Below are 16802 nucleotides of genomic sequence, written 5' to 3'. Positions count from 1 at the left end.
CAGCCGTGGCCGAGGCACTCCAAAGGATTATTTACAGAAGATAACGAATCACATCTGAAACATAACATGTACACATGGAAACCAGAGGAAAACAGGGATATGTTAGAATGAAGAACTAAATGGGGATATTATGGTCAACTGCAGTAGGAGTTCAGAAACCACTAGTGGCCCGTGGAGTCAGAAAAGGGATGCCGAAGACAGAAGGGCAGATCCCAGAGAGAAAAAGCAACGGGATCAAAAGCAGGCAGCAAACAATGAATCTGGTTTGTTTAGAGGACAGTAAGGAGACTGGCCTGGTTCTGCACAGAATGTGCATCTGGGGGAGGAGTGGAGGAGGAATGCCGGTGGAAAGCATGGGCCAAACCCAGAGGCCCTGAAAGCTTGCCCTCAGCGTGGTGAATGGGAGGTCCTTGAGCAACTGTAGAAAGAGAGAGAAACAGCACTTTTTTTTTTAGTTTTATTTATTTATTCATTCATGAGAGACACAGAGAGAGAGGCAGAGACACAGGCAGAGGGAGAAACAGGCTCCATGCAGGGAGCCCGACATGGGACTCGATCCCAGGTCTCCAGGATCATGCCCTAGGCTGAAGGCAGTGCTAAACTGATGAGCCACCGGGGCTGCTCAGCACTTTTTTTTTTTAGAAGATTTTATTTATTCATGAGAGACACAGAAAGAGAGACAGAGACACAGAGGGAGAAGCAGGCTCCCTGTGGGGAGCTCGATCCCAGGACCCTGGGATCATGCCCTGAGCTGAAGGCAGATGCTCAACCACTGAGCCACCCAGGCGTCCGGAAAAACAGCACTTCTGAAAGAAACTTAGGTTATCGACAGTTCAGATGAAGCCTTCCCAGTCTGGACTGCCATCCTGCTGTTTGGCCCATGAGCTAAGAATGATTTTTACATTTCAAATGATTGGGGGTGGGGGTGGGGGGATAGTATTTTGTGATATATGAAAATTACATTCACTTCAAATTTCTGAATCCATTCGTAAAGATTTACTGTGTCAGTTCTCAACCTGAGAAGTTCCCTGGGGGAAATCTGAAACTGTCCCTGTCTGTGGAGGGCAGGGAGATGGAGAAAAGAGCAGACTGCTTCAGATTGGTAGGTGGCAGGTTTCATAAGCAAAGGAACATCCATAAGAGACTTCAAGATGAGTAGATCTTTGCACCTGTCCACCAGTATCTCAGAAGTTTATCTAGAGAACTGAACTGGGTTCAGTCGCATATACTGTTCAAATGGTCTGAGCAACACATACTCTCTCAAGGCTGCATCCTTGTAAACCGGCTCCCGCTGTGGGGATGTGGTGAGGGGCCTCCAGCTGCCTGGCTCCCAGTCCTAGGTCAGAGGTCATGTCTTCTCCATAACCTGCTCCAGCATGTGAGAGCACAGCTCCCCTCACTTGTGCACTTATTACCTGTGGCTGCTTTTGTCCAGTGGCAGAGCGGGACAGCGACTATATGGCCTGAAAAGCCTGAAATATTTCCTATCTGGCCTTTACAGAAACTGTTCACAGATTCTTGGTTTAGACTGACGCTGGGAAACCGAGAGAGCATAAGAGCAGGGACTAGAGGTAAGTGAATGAGGCACACACGTTGGACACGATATTTAACAGAAAGAATGCCAAAAAGCCCAAGTAATCAAATAACATTTAACATATTTCTTTTTTTTTTCTTATTAATACAGTATTTGTCTTCCCTCTGTCAAACCCTGAGCCAACCACTTTCCCCAGGCTGCCTGGGGAATATAGGAAAAGGAACATACAGGGCAGACAAGGGAGAAAGACCTATGGGAGGTGGAGACGACTCCTTCACATGGCAAAGAGGATGAAAAAGGCCACCATCAGGCAAAAGAGCCCCATGGCCTCCGAGAAGGCAAAGCCCAGAATGGCGTAGGAGAAGAGCTGTTGCTTCAGAGAGGGATTCCTGGCATAACCAATGATGAGGCTCCCAAACACAGTCCCAATTCCAGCCCCAGAGCCAGCCACCCCTACAGTGGCAGCCCCAGCCCCTATGAACTTGGCTGCTGTGTCAATGTCCGTTGAAATGGTGCTGGCTCAGAAGCTGCAGCTAGGAATAAGTGAGGTCAGGGGACGTGGGGCTGCCAAGCTGCTGAGGCTCTCCTCTGTCAGTGTCTCCGGTGGTTTTAGCACCACTGCAGACAGTGATGGGCTCAGCAGCTGAGAGGTGCTCCTGACCAAGAAGGGGGTGGAGACGAACTTTGCACAGGCGTAGATTTTCGGGGGTTGAGGGGCTGTAGCAGGAGAGCTGCTCCCAGGGCAGAGACGACAGAGAGGGTAACACAATATTTCTAAATATTAAAACTAATGCCAAAATTCCATGATGAAGATATTAAAACAAATTTTTAAAAAGATTTTGCTTGTTGATTGATAAGAGGCACACAGAGAGAGGCAGAGACAGAGGCAGAAGGAGAAGCAGGCTCCCTGTGGGGAGCCCGACTTGGGACCCGATCCTAGGACCCCGGGATCACGCCCTGAACTGAAGGCAGACGCTCAACCGCTGAGCCACCCAGGCGTCCCCAGAAAACATCAAAATTTAAATGAAGATAGGATCAATAACAGTGCTGTGCTGTGCCATTTCAGAGACTGAAGCATAAGGAAAATCTGTAACTACGGAGAGTTTTGGCACTCCTGGAACTTTTGCATGGGAGGCAAGTGCTTCACTAAGGCCCCCCGGTGGCCCTGATGTTACAGAGATAATCTGGAGGCAGTGAGCATGGAGGATTTAGGGAAAAAACAGGGTAACCTAAGATATGGAGATTTAGGAGTGGATTTTAGATCTTAGATCTGGGATCTCTACATTTTTTTTAAAAGATCAAAAAAGAATTTTTTTTTTAATAATAATCTCTACACCCAACATGGAGCTCGAACTCACAATCCTGAGATTAAGAGTTGCATGCTTTTCCATTTGAGCCAGCCAGGAGCCCCTGGGATCTCCACTTTTAAGGGAAATTTTTCACTCATTTTACCCAAAGTAAAAGCCAAAGCACATGTCGGTTGTGCCAGTCACCAGCCCCTCAGTTCTCCAACCCCATTCCTAAGTATTCTCTTTGTTTGCTTCCCATTAACTAGCTGGACTTCTTACAGACCCTTCACCAAGCCAGGAGTGCTTCATCTCAGACACTTGCTCCTTCAGTCTCCCTTCCTGGATTCCTCATCCTTGACATGTATGGGTCTCATGTGTCACCTCCTAGAAGCCTCTCCTGACCATCCTACTGAAGATTAGACTGATTCCTATCACTCAGTCATCTAAAAGAATGAAATCTTGCCATTTGCAGCCACATGGATGGAACTACAGTGTATTATGCTAAACAAAGTCAGAGAAAGACAAATACCATATGATTTCACTCATATGTGGAATTTAAGAAACAAAACAGATGAACATAGCGGAAGGGAAGGTGCTGGAGGGGAAGATGGTGGGAGGAAGGCATAACTGGGTGATGGGCATTAAGGAGGGGGCTTGATGTAATGACCATTGATTGTTATATGAGACTGATGAATCACTGAACTCTACCTCTGAAACTAATTTTTAAAAAAAAGCTTTAAAAAAAAAGCTTAAAAAATTATACCTATTCCTTCACATCCATCCCTTCCCTGCTTTATTTTTCCATTGCATCTACCAACCTCTAAATACTATAGAATGTACTGATTTACGTGCTTATAGTTTCTCTTTTCTTGCCTGATTGCATGGTCTGTGAAGGCAGGATTTCTGCTTGCTTTGCCACCATGGAATGCCCAGTGCCCAGACAAGAACCACCACCCCATTGACACCTGAGGACTGGCTGAACAGATCCAGTAGAATGCATACTGACAAAGGGAAAAGGAGAGATTATGCTCTTTTAGGGTCTAGGACATTACTTCTAACGGTGAACAAATAAGCTTCTTGCTTAAACAAAAGTGACAGAGTTGGAAATGTGAAAATTTTCCCATTGCCCCCTCTGACCTGTTGACTGGTCTTCCTGTACACTCATTTTTCCTGCCTCTTGGAATTCCTGATTTCCTATAAATCCCTAAGTGAATTGTTTCCTTTTTTCAAGGGCAGCTTTAATTGCAACAGCCAATTCTAGGAACATTTCTCCAGGAAAAGAAAATCCGTTATTTCTCTGTGTTTAACTATAAAAAAATCTGTCTTTTTTCCATTGGCATTTCCCTTGTCTCCCTTATTATGCTGAACAGGAAAGTTCAGGGCTGAGGTGGATCTATCTGTAATCCAGTCTCCTCTTTCTGATTCTGCTAAGAATTAGTCTTAAGTCAGTCAGCCTGCTACTTAACACTTTTAACTGCTTCTTCTCACATTTAGTCCTGGCTTATTTTAGCAGGTCTACAAAGTAGCAGCTGGTTGCCTGGCTGTCCCTAGGCATCCAAAAAGCACTATAGATAGACATGAAGGAGGAAGGAATAAGGGGCAGCTCGGGTGGCTCAGTGGTTTAGCGCTGCCTTCAGCCCAGGGTCTGATCCTTGAGACCCGGGATCAAGTGCTGCATCGGGCTCTCTGCATGGAGCCTGCTTCTCCCTCTGCCTGTATCTCTGCCTCTCTCTCTCTCTCTCTCTCTCTGTCTCTCAAGAATAAATAAATAAAATCTTAAAAAGACAAAAAGAAGGAAGGAATAAGCTGAACTTGACAGTTAAAGAAACAAAAGTCTGATACCCTACCTGCAACCTGTCCAGAGAATTTATCTCCCCACTACCCCAGATAATATACTTATGCTGGTAATTGCTGAAATCAGAATATCAAAATAGTTTTTATACAGAGGGAATAATCGATATATATATACTTTTCTAATACAGCTTTAAATATTCCCCCACTTTCTTAGCTATTGATTTTTACCCCCTCATACCCTAAAATAAATGTATTTTATTTTATTTATTCATTTTTAAAAAGAGTTTATTTATTAATGAGAGACACAAACAGAGAGGCAGAGACATAGGCAGAGGGAGAAGCAGGCTCGTTGTGGGGGTTCCGAAGCAGGACTTGATCCCAGGACCCCAGGATCATGCCCTGGGCTGAAGGCAGGCACTCAACCACTGAGCCACCCAGGTGTCCCAAATAAATGTATTTTAAAATAGTTACCCTGTCCATTTAATAGCAATAAGAGAAGTACATCAATCACCTAGGTCAAGGGTCAGTAAACTTTTGTTTACTGAAGGGCCAGATAGCAAATATTTTGGGCTTTGTAGTCCATATATTCTTGTCACAATTACTCAGCTCTGACATGGTAGAATGAAAGTAGCACAAACAATATATAAATAAATGCATATGGCTTTGGTCCAGTAAAATGTTAATTATACACTGAAACTTGAATTTCATGTAATTTTCCTATTTCACAAAATATTATTCTTTTTAATTTTTTCAACCATTAAAAAAAAATCCATTCTGAGTTCATAGGCCACTACAAAAATGGAGGGGAAGGGGCAGACATGATTTGACTTATGGGCCATAATTTGCTTGCCAGCTAGCCCTTGACCTAGGTTTAGAAGTCACACAAGACAGTAACCTCAGAGAATCTATTCCATAAAGTAAGGACATATTTGTAAGTAAAGATATTTATATAAGGATGTTATTTACAACATTCTTGGATTGGCAGGAGAAAGAAGAAAGAAACCTAAATGGAATTCCCTTTAATAGGGTAGTGATTGGAGGCAGCCCAGGTGGCTCAGCGGTTTAGTGCCGCCTTCAGCCCAGGGTGTGATCCTGGAGACCTGGGATTGAGTCCCATGTCAGGCTCCCTGCATGGAGCCTGCTTCTCCCTCTGCCTGTGTCTTTGCCTCTCTCTCTCTCTGTCACTTATGAATAAATAAATAAAATCTTTTAAAAAATAGGGTAGTGATTGGGATGCCTGGATGGCTCAGTGGTTGAGTGTCTGCCTTTAGTTCAGGTTGTGATGGGATCCCCCATTAGGCTCCCTTCAGGGAACCTGCTTATTTCTCCCTCTGCCTATGTCTCTGCCTCTTTCTCTGTGTCTCTCATGAATAAAAAAATAAAAATCTTAAAAAAAAAATTGGGGAGTATTGAAGATACTGTGGCAAATCCAATGGAATATTAAGGAGTCATCAAAAAGAGTGAGTTGGATCTATACTAGTAGTCTTGGAGGAATTTTCATGATTTATTTTCAAGCTAAAAGAGCACATTGGAGAGAAGTGATTTCTTTTTTCTGTTTTTACAAAATAATCCCATTTTTGTAAAATAAATAATGAACCCCCTATCTACTTCTATGTATTACATTTGTTGAGAGTTAGGGAATGAAAAAAACATGGAGAGACATAAGATTCTACTTATGTAAAATTGTACATGGTATACATAAAAAAGACACAAAATTGTAATCAGCAAAATGTTAACAATGGCTATTACAAGATGATAGAATTTCAGATGATACTTCCCTTAAAATTTCATGTGTTCCTTGATTTTTTATAGTAAACGTATATTACTTATGTACTCTAGAGGAAGGATAATGCTATTTTTACTTCAAAGAAAAGAATTAACTGTAATGTTCATTAAATTGCCATTTCTTTTTTTTTTAAGATTATATATTTTTAAGTAATCTCTACACCCAATGTAGGACAAGCACTTACAACCCCGACATCAAGTCTCATGCTCTATTGACTGAGTCAGCCAGGCATATCCAAACTGCCATTTCTAATATTAAAAGGTTGGAAATCACCTAAAAATCTAATGGTAGGGCAGACACTGCTGTCTTTTGGTACAGCTATACCAGATTATAGTCGGGGCACCTAGGTGGTGCACTTGCCTAAGGGATGGACTCTTGATTTCCACTTAGGTCTTGCTCCCTGTCCAGGGGATCCAGTGGAGTAGGGCTCCACATGCAGCAGGGAGTCTGCTTAAGACTCTCTTTCCCTCTCCCTCGGCTCCTCCCCACTGCACTCTCTCTTGCTAAAAATAAATAAACAAATCTTTAAAAAAATAAAACAATGCTGTCAGTTGTAGAGATTGCTGTCTTTATAAGTGAATAGGCCTGAATGTAATCTAGGCTCTCACATAACAGCTAAGGAGCTTAAGAAAGTCTTTTCACAACCTGGTGAAATTTCCCCATCTGTAAAATTGGAATAGTAATGTAATTTTGTTAACTCAGCAATTAACATATAGTACTGGCTCTTTATTCATTTTTATTTTTAGTACAGGCTCTTTAGATATCATCTATATAATAGTTATTTGGGGGTTTATATGGAATCTGAGAAATTGTATGCAATGAATATATTTTTCATAAAGATAAAATACTTTTGATTACTTTTTTTTTAATTTTATTTTTTTAAAGATTCTATTTATTTATTCATGAGAGACAGAGAGAGAGAGAGGCAGACACAGGCAGAGGGAGAAGCAGGCTCCTCTCAGGGAGCCCGATACAGGACTCGATCCCAGGATCCCGGGATCTTACCCTGAGAGCCAAAAGCAGACATTCAACCACTGAGCCACCCAGGCATCCCTCTGAGGACAATTTGAGTAGTCTTTGTGGCTTACCCAATTGGATGAGAAGCTAACAGGTTAGGGTCACTAGCTGTGCTGAGGCACTGTGGTTCAGCACATGAAGGTGTGGGCTGGGGCATCAGACTACCCGGGTTCCAAATGTGGCTCCACTGCCCCTTTAATATTAAGTAAATTTATTGTCTCTCACCTGCTATATTGTCAGCTATAAAATGAGGATAATAATGGTATGGGAAAAAAAGGCAGAAGGAAATGTAGATAAAGTTAAATGTTTTTATAACCGGCAGGCCATTGACAAATACTTGAGACAGGCAGAGTATAATGTTTCTCTAGGAAGCTCCCAACTATCTTAATATTAATGCCTTGCTAGAGAGAAAAACAACCTTGGTTTGACAATAGCAAGGCCTCCAGTATCCTGTGAGTCTTCTTTAGCATGTGAAAATCCTTTTGGAACTTATCTTATCTCTGCTTCCCTAAACCCCAAAGTATATAATCAGTTGCCCCTCATAATCCTGGGGTAGTAGCTCTTCCTGCCTCCCAGGTCCTGTCCTGTGCTTTAATAAAACCACCATTTTGCTCCAAAGATGTCTCAAGAATTCTTGGCCATTGGCCCTATACCCCACCAACCTCACCAAACTATTATGAAAACTACATCAATAATAGCATTTACCTGAGAGGACTTCTTTTCTCTCATTAAGAGTCAATGAAATAATATGTAGTTGAACCCAGAATATGCAGGAATTAGGGGCACTTGAAAGAGGGCTCCAGCTGCTCCATTTGACCTCAAACTTTCTAGCTGAGTTCTTTCCAGCTAGTCTCTTGGGTCAGAAGACCCTGAGAGCGAAGCATCCCCTGATGGGAACTGAATCTATCCCCTCAAGCAGTAGGGACAGCCTAGAGCCTGCAAGACGCCACACATGATCGACTCCAAGACAATGATCAGTTTGAATCTTTGCTGCCTACCTGTACATACCTACTCACCTTTGCCCCACATTTTCCTTTTATAAACCTGGAAGTATCTGTGGCACTTTGAAGACAGTCTTTGAGATACTAGACCCCTCTCTTCCACTATTGGTCTTGCTGAACTAAATTCATTTCTTGTTGCACCACTCCTGTCCCTCCACCTTTGGTTTTGTCAGTGGTGAGAAGCCAAACCTGGTCTGTTTGGGACCCCCAGAACCAGGTGCTCTTGCACCCCTGCATACAAACCACACACTGACTTCCAGCATAGTTGAAATCCATGTAAAACTTTTGACTCCCTACTAATAGCCTACTGTTGACTGGAAGCCTTACTGAAGACATAGTTGAATAACACTTATTTATATGCTATATGTTTTATATACTGTAGTCTTAAAATAGGATAAGCTAGAGAGAAGAAAATGATATATAAGAAAAATCATAAGGAAAACACATTTACGGTACTGTACTGCATTTGTTTAAAAAAAAAATCCACATATAAGTGGACCTGCACAGTTTAAACCTGTGTTGTCCAAAGGTCAGTGGTATAGGGAATGACTAGGATGATGCCTGGTGATAGCAAACAACAACATTCAATAGATGTGAATTATTATTATTATTATTATTATTATTATTATTTTACCCTTGTGTAGCACTCTAAAGAAGGAGCAAGTTAAAATGCTACAAAGCAGGACCAGGTTTGAGAAGAAAATCAAAGGTGCCAGGAACCGACTTCTCTGACATCTCCTAGTCAAGAGAGAACCTTAATAGCGAAATTCTTCTGCAAAGGTTTTTTAAGGGAGTGTTATTCATATGTTTAAGTTTGGCTTTATCAAGGGACATGGTTTTGGAACCATAGGTCAAGTAGAAATAGTCCTCTTAGGGATGACCTACACGTAAAGAAGGCTATAACCATCAACATCCTGGAGAAACTTAATAGGGTGTCTATGGTAAGTAGAGCTTCTTTGGGAAACACCCATTCTAACTTGCTTCCGCAAATGCTGCTCTCTGTCAAGGGGAAAGAAAGTGTAGACCATGGTAAAGCCCCATTTACCTTGGAGCTCCTGGAAGACTATGATGAAATTCATTTCCATTCATTCAGCTTATGTTTATTGAGTACTTACTCAGTATCAGATGCTAGAGGCCAGAGGATCTAACGTTAAGAGGGGGAAAAGATCCCATCAGTCCCATCCTGCCCTCATAGACTTGAGAGACAGAGAGAGACATTAATAATATGATCGTCAAAATAAATGCAAAAATATAGTAAGTGCTTATAAGGAAAGGTATATGTTGCTATGAGATCATATAATAGAAGGACTTATCTAGTTAATGAGATCCTAAAAGCTCCCTGGAGGGAGGAGGGGGAGGAAAAACGGGAGGGGAGGAAAAAGAAATGGTTAACCTGCTCACTTGACAAATGTTTTATTGATTTAAGAGAAAAAAAGCATTCTTGTCAATAACCTAACTTCCAGTAGGAAACTCCCAACTGTCTTAATGTTAATGCCTTGCTAGAAGCAAAAACAGCCTTAACTTGACAATGGCTGTACGCCTTCTTTAGCATATGAAAGTTCTTTTGAAAACCCCCCTTTTCCAACTCCCAAGTATACAGTCAGCCACCCATCACAACCCTGGGGCAGCAGCTCTTCCTGCCCCCCCTACCTCGGGTCCTATCCCAGCTTTAATAAAACCAACATTTTGCACCAAAGATGGCTCAAGAATTCTTCTTGGCTGCTGGCTCTGGACTTCACCAGCATTCAAAAACTGTGGACAGGGAATGGATGAGGCCAGTCAGGAGAGTGAGGAGCACGGAGAGGATTGCTCAATTTGCAGTGAGAAAGCCCAAGTTTTTCTTGGCCTTGAGTCAGCCCTACATGTCTTTTTTTTTTTTTTTTTACTTCCTGATCCACACCCTCGCCTCTGTAAGAGCAAAACATGTCCAACTGAAAGTCAGAAGGAGAAGCCTATCAAGAAAATGATATAGTGGTTTGAGTCAACCCTTGGTCATCTTCACCTATTTCCTTTTATCAAGTTTGAAGCATTCCTTCTACAAGGAAATAATTAACCTAATAATTCTGCCTCAACCCATTTACCTCCTCCATTTATCTCCTTAATGCTCAAAACACTTATTCTGTAGGAAATGAAAACTTAGACTAAGCACAGCCTGAAAGTTACTTGCCAAATGATGTGCCCAAAGGCTTGGAGGAATTATTTCAGTTTTTACATGTGCTTGTGTTATAGGTAGGGAGTAACTTGAGTGCTCAGAAAAGTTGGCTATTTTTATTATTAGTATTATTCATGAGAGACAGAGAGAGGCAGAGACACAGAAAGAGGGAGAAAGAAGCAGGCTCCCGACAAGGAGCCAATGTGGGACCTGATCCTGAACCCTGGGATCATGCCCTGAGCTGAGGGCAGACACTCAACCACTGAGCTACCGAGGCATCCCCAAATGTTGGCTATTTTAAACATGTTTTAATTACCAGAGTTCTTATTTCATCCATAGCCTGTGAGTTAATAACACCCACCAAGGGAAAATATACAACTAGCTCTTATATCATCTGTTCATGCTATTATTATTTTCTTAATAGAAAAATTTTTTAAAGATTTAATTTTTAAGTAGTCTCTACATCCACTGCTTGAACTTATAAGTCCAAGATCAAAAGTTGCCTGCTTGGGACACCTGGGTGGCTCAGCGGTTTAGCACCTGCCTTTGGCCCAGAGTGTGATCCTGGAGTCCCAGGATTGAGTCCCACATCGGGCTCCCTGCATGGAGCCTGCTTCTCCCTCTGCCTGTATCTCTGCCTCTCTGTCTGTGTCTTTTATAAATAAATAAATAAACTCTTAAAAAAAAAAAGTTGCTTGCTTTACTGATCGAGCAAGACATGTGCTCTGATTCATGCTATTATTAAAATAGCTCTGTGGGGCAACTGGGTGGCTCAGTCAGTTAAGTGTCAGACCCTTGGTTTTGGCGCAGGTCATGATCTCAGGGTCATGAAACAGGGACCTGAGTCGGGCTCTGTGCTCATCATCAGGAGTCTGCTTGAGATTCTCTCTCTCCCAAATTAAAATAAAGTAGCTCTGGCACAGATTTACCTAACATGAGAGCTGTCATGGATAAAAATCTGAACTTTAAAGGAAAGAGTACTATAACTCTTTTAGTTCATAAGCCATTGAAGATGAACATTACTACCAAAGTTCACTAGTGAAGTTTCTTTCTCCTTCTGACAGGGATTGTGAAGTATCTGAGCAATGCAGTGTTAAGTACCAGAGGTGAGCCATGCCAATATTTTCTGGACCATTTAACCATCAGAATCAACAAAACAAATACTTACAACTCCCATTTTGTGATGGTGTGGGTTGTGTTTGTTGAGGGTATACAGAATGAGTCAGACATCCAGCAGGAAACAGATGGCACACTCAAATGAAAATAGTCCCAATAGGTTGATTAAATGGGCCATTTTCAGAAATGTGGGAAGGGGAGAAGAGGAGAAAAGCAAACAGGACAGGGCAGTATCCTGGGGCTGCTCTCTGTAGGCTGAAGGGACACAGGGAAGTATTATTGTTAACAAACCCAGAGAAGGTGATTCAAAAATGTTTTGTGGAGAGGGTCACTTTGAGAGGGGCTGTGATCTCCGGAGGTCAGGTGCAGCCAGCTTTAAGGGAGCCGGTGGGGAGTTCATTCTCTTGTTTCCTTGTCCTTCCTCTTTGTTGGGGCCCATCAGCTCAGCACTGTCTGGTCCACTCAGGTCAGTCTCCTGAGTCAGATGGCAGAGGGAAGAGTGTGGGAAAGGCCTGGAGAGAGAAACAGAAGAGTGAGCACAGAGAGGAAGACTGGCAAATAAATAATTAAAACCAGTAGCTAGAAGGTATGAGAGTGGGGTGGGGTGGTGGCAGACATGGTTTCCTATCAGGAAGCTGGAGAAGGTGACTAAAAAAAAATATATATATATATCACACATTAGTTTTATGGCAATAGTAGTTATAAAACTCGGGGAGCCATCAGACTAAAGTTGAATTATGATCTCATGGAAATCTTGCAGAAATTAGGCAGCACTGTGGTACTTCTGAGGGCCCTTCCAGGCTTGTACTGTTATCCTGCGTTTGTTGAACAGGAAGTGAAGTAAAGTTAATGTCTTGGCCAACATACTGAAATAAAGACGTGGGTTTTCTTTCTCTTTAGTAAAATGGATCATTGAAAAGCTATTAACAAATTGAAAAATCTGTATACAGAAATATATTATTCACAGCAAAGAGCAAATGCTGGCACAGTATTTCTGACAGTTGGGAAATAGTAAAAAAATATATGTTCAATGCAATGTTATGTGGAAGCAAATCATTATAAATACAAAGAATTATGAAACACCATGGAAACTGCAAATGACATGATGTCAGGTTAAAAAAAGTGGGATTTGGGCAGCCCCGGTGGCTTAGCGGTTTAGCACCGCCTTCAGCCTGGGGTGTGATCCTGGAAACCAGGGATCGAGTCCCATATCAGGCTGCCTGCATGGAGCCTGCTTCTCCCTCTGTCTGTCTCTGCGCCTCTCTCTCTCTCTCTGTGTGTGTGTGTCTCTCATGAATAAATAAATAAAATCTTTAAAAAAATAAAAGTTTATTTATTTATTTATTTATTTATTTATTTATTTATTTATTTATTTATTTGAGAAAGGGAGCACCACAAGCAGTGGAGGGGCAGAGGGAAAGGAAGAGGGAGAAGCAGACTCCCCACTGAGTGAGACTCCATACCAGGATCCTGGGATCATTAAAAATATGTGAAAAAAGACCTGAATCTGTTAAGAAACAAAATTCCACTGAGTTAATGTGAAGATCTAATGGTTTTATTAAATGGTTCATGAATTGGGCAGCATCCCATCTAAATAGGAGTTACACAAGAGAAATGCCTCTTTTTAAAGGCAGAGAAAGGTCACACAAGAAAAGAAAAGAATTTATTTATTTTTAAGATTTTTATTTATTTATTCATGAGAGACACAGAGAGAGAGAGAGAGAGAGAGAGAAGAGAGAGAGGCAGAGACACAGGCAGAAGGAGAAGCAGGCTCCACGCAGGGAGCCCGACATGGAACTCGATCCCGGGTCTCCAGGATCATGCCCTGGGCCGAAGGCTGTGCTAAACCGCTGCGCCACCGGGCTGCCCAAGAAAATAATTTATTAGCAAGGAATGTATTGTTTAGGAAAGATTGCCCTCCTACGGGGAGCCAAAGGGATATATCAGTACATTTCCTAGTATTGACTGGGAAATTCTATGCTGGCTGGTTAAAAAAAGGTTAAGGTGGGACTCAGAATTGCAGGTAAGTTAGGTATTAAGTCTTGATTTACTGACTCCAGGCCTTAACCTAAGTGATGCCATTTTGGGCCTGTGGTTCTCCTCTTAACAAATGAAATTATCAGAAATCAAAGCAATTTCATTAAGGTAGTAAAACAGTGGATGAGTATTTTCTTCTCTTTCTCTTTTTCTAAGATTTTATTTTTTTTTAATTTTTTATTTATTTATGATAGTCACACATAGAGAGAAAGAGAGAGGCAGAGACATAGGCAGAGAGAGAAGCAGGCTCCATGCACCGGGAGCCCGACGTGGGATTCGATCCCGGGTCTCCAGAATCGCGCCCTGGGCCAAAGGCAGGCGCTAAACCGCTGCGCCACCCAGGGATCCCTTAAGATCTTATTTATAAGTAATCTCCTCATCCAGTGTGGGACTTGAACTCATACCTCCGAGATCAAAAGTCTCATACCCCACTGACTGAGCCAACCAGGTACCCCTTCTCTTAATTTTTTAAGTTTTTAGTAATATATGATCACATTTATTTATATATTTTAACATGTGTTACATAACAAAAATTCAACCTAGTAAATTATAAAGATCTAATTGGCTTTATTAGTAGATTCATGCATGTGCAGCATCCCATCTAGCAAGTAGAAGGGAGCTCTAAAGGGCTACAGAAAAGGAAGGGTTGTTAGAGGTAGAGAGGGAGTGGAAAAAAGGAAGTTATCAGCAAAAACAAAAACAAACATTGTTTTAGGCAACGTTGCCCTCCTAAAGGGGAAAGGAAGGGGGTTTGTCAGTAAATTTCCTAGCACTGCCCCAGGAGTTCCCATGTGTTCTAGCTGAAGGTTACATTTCTTAGGGTTGACACTGCAGTTAGGTTAGGTATTAAGTTTTGGTTTTCTGACTCAGGACTTAACCCAACGTCATGTGATTGGGGACTGTGGTTTTCTTTTTAACTCATGTCAAATATTTAAGTATGTTTCATTTATTTGAGTTATAATTTAAATAAGCCGTTTTAAAATGCAGTAGAAGTTGTACCTTATGGGGGAACCTGGGTAGTTCAGTCGATTAATCATCTGCCTTCTGTTCCAGTCATGGTCCCAGGGTCCTGGGATCCAGCCCTGAGTCGGGTCCCTGCTCAGTGGGGAGCCTGCTTCTCCCTCTCCCTGTCAAATAAATGAAATCTTAAAAAAAAGTTATACCTTTTGGAGGACTGAAATTTTTCTACATCTGGATCTGAATGGAGATTACCTGGGTGTACATATAATTAAGAAAAATCATTGAATTCCATATTTATGATTAATGTATGCTCATTTATACGTGTGTGTATACCTCAGTAAAAGAGTTTTTTTTTTTTTTTTTAAGATTTTGTTTATTCATGAGAGACACAGAGTGAGAGGCAGGAGACATAGGCAGAGGGAGAAGCAGGCTCCCTATGGTAAGCCCCATGCGGGACTCGACCTTGAAACCCTGAGATCATGCCCTGAGCTGAAGGCAGATGCTCAATTACTGAGCCACCCAGGCGTCCCAGTAAAAGAGTTTTTAGAATTGTAAACCGCAACACATTGTCTAAAGTACTCTGGAGAAATGAGGTTGACCATAATTCTACATTTACCTCTTTACATCTTATTAACACAACACAGCATGATATTCCTGATTTTTAATCCCCCAAACAAAAGGTTTTATAATATTCCTCTCTATCAAATCTTCTTTCCCAGAAAACTGTCTTCTCTGTATACAGTACCCTGCTATCTTTTTTTTTTTTTTTAGATTTTATTTATTTATTTGAGAGACACAGAGACCGAGCATGAGTGAGGGGAAGGGCAGAGGGAGAGGGAGAAGCAGACTCTCTGCTAAGCAGGGAGCCGGACATGGGGTTCAATTCCAGGACTCCAGAATCATGACCTGAGCTGAAGGCAGACACCCAACCGACTGAGCCATCTAGGCGCAGCCCCCACCCCCCCACCACCACCCTGCTTTTTTTTTTTTTTTTTTTTTTTTTTTGATTTTTTTATTTATGATAGTCACAGAGAGAGAGAGAGAGGCAGAGACACAGGCAGAGGGAGAAGCAGGCTCCATGCACCGGGAGCCCGACGTGGGATTCGATCTCGGGTCTCCAGGATCGCGCCCTGGGCCAAAGGCAGGCGCCAAACCGCTGCGCCACCCAGGGATCCCCCACCCTGCTTTTTAAAGATTTTGTAGTATCTTGCTATCTTGACAACTTGGAAGGCAGTGCGGACAGCACAAAAAGTAAGCCTTTAGTCTATGATTTCAAACAATAGCAGTAGAAATAAAGGGAGTAAACATAGACTGAGATGGGAAGAAAACTGCTATCTGAAAACACAAGAAAAATGGGCTCTATTCATAGTAGCACTTGTTATTTTCACAGTACTTTTTAGTTGCAAATTCTTCACAGTGGGGACCTCTAGTAACAATGACCATCATTTGGTTCACAAAAAGTAGAGATGCAAGGAAGTAAAATACTTGTCAGAAATCAGCAATTCAAGCTGGAGCTAGAACACAAAGAGTTTTTGAAATATAATCCTGGGATTCAGATGTACCACCTCTTCTGAGCTTCTTTAAAAGGCTAGGTCTCAAGAATGTCAGTGTTCTTTAAAAAAAGTTGTCTTTTCATTTCAAGTTCCAGGCTTTTTTTTTTTTTTTTAGTTCCAGGCTTTTGATGTCCATTTTAATTTTTCACTAGAGAAAGTATGTCTGATAATTCAGTTTATGGGTAGCAGTCTCTTCCAAAGGCCATTTACCTTGAGATATTTCTGGGTAACAGATACGTTTTAATGCAAATAAAATGTAAATCTCAGGGCAGCCCGGGTGGCTCAGTGGTTTAGCGCCACCTTCAGCCCAGGGCGTGATCCTGGAGACCCGGGATTGAGTCCCACATCAGGCTCCCTGCTAGGAGCCTGCTTCTCCCTCTGCCTGTGTCTCTGCCTCTCTCTCTCTGTGTGTCTCTCATGAACAAATAAATAAAAATCTAAAAAAAAGAAAAAAATAAATACTAGGAATTGTTTTCAAGAACATAATTTATTTTCTATGACCTAGAAAAGAGACCACTTGGAGATGCAATGTGTCATCATAAAATGAGAAGTAGTATATCTTT

The 16802-nt window shown here is 41.8% G+C and overlaps 1 pseudogene; it reads right to left on the bottom strand.

Annotated features, from left to right (window-relative positions):
* Positions 1-674: 674 nt before the first annotated feature.
* Positions 675-2312, bottom strand: LOC112645569 (ATP synthase F(0) complex subunit C2, mitochondrial-like; annotated as a pseudogene).
* Between the last annotated feature and the right edge of the window lie 14490 nt (positions 2313-16802).

Source organism: Canis lupus, chromosome 32, assembly GCF_003254725.2.
Source record: "Canis lupus dingo isolate Sandy chromosome 32, ASM325472v2, whole genome shotgun sequence".
In the NCBI taxonomy this organism is placed as follows: domain Eukaryota; kingdom Metazoa; phylum Chordata; class Mammalia; order Carnivora; family Canidae; genus Canis; species Canis lupus.
Note: the sequence above shows the minus strand (reverse complement) of the source record. Positions and strands in the feature narration are given on the sequence as shown.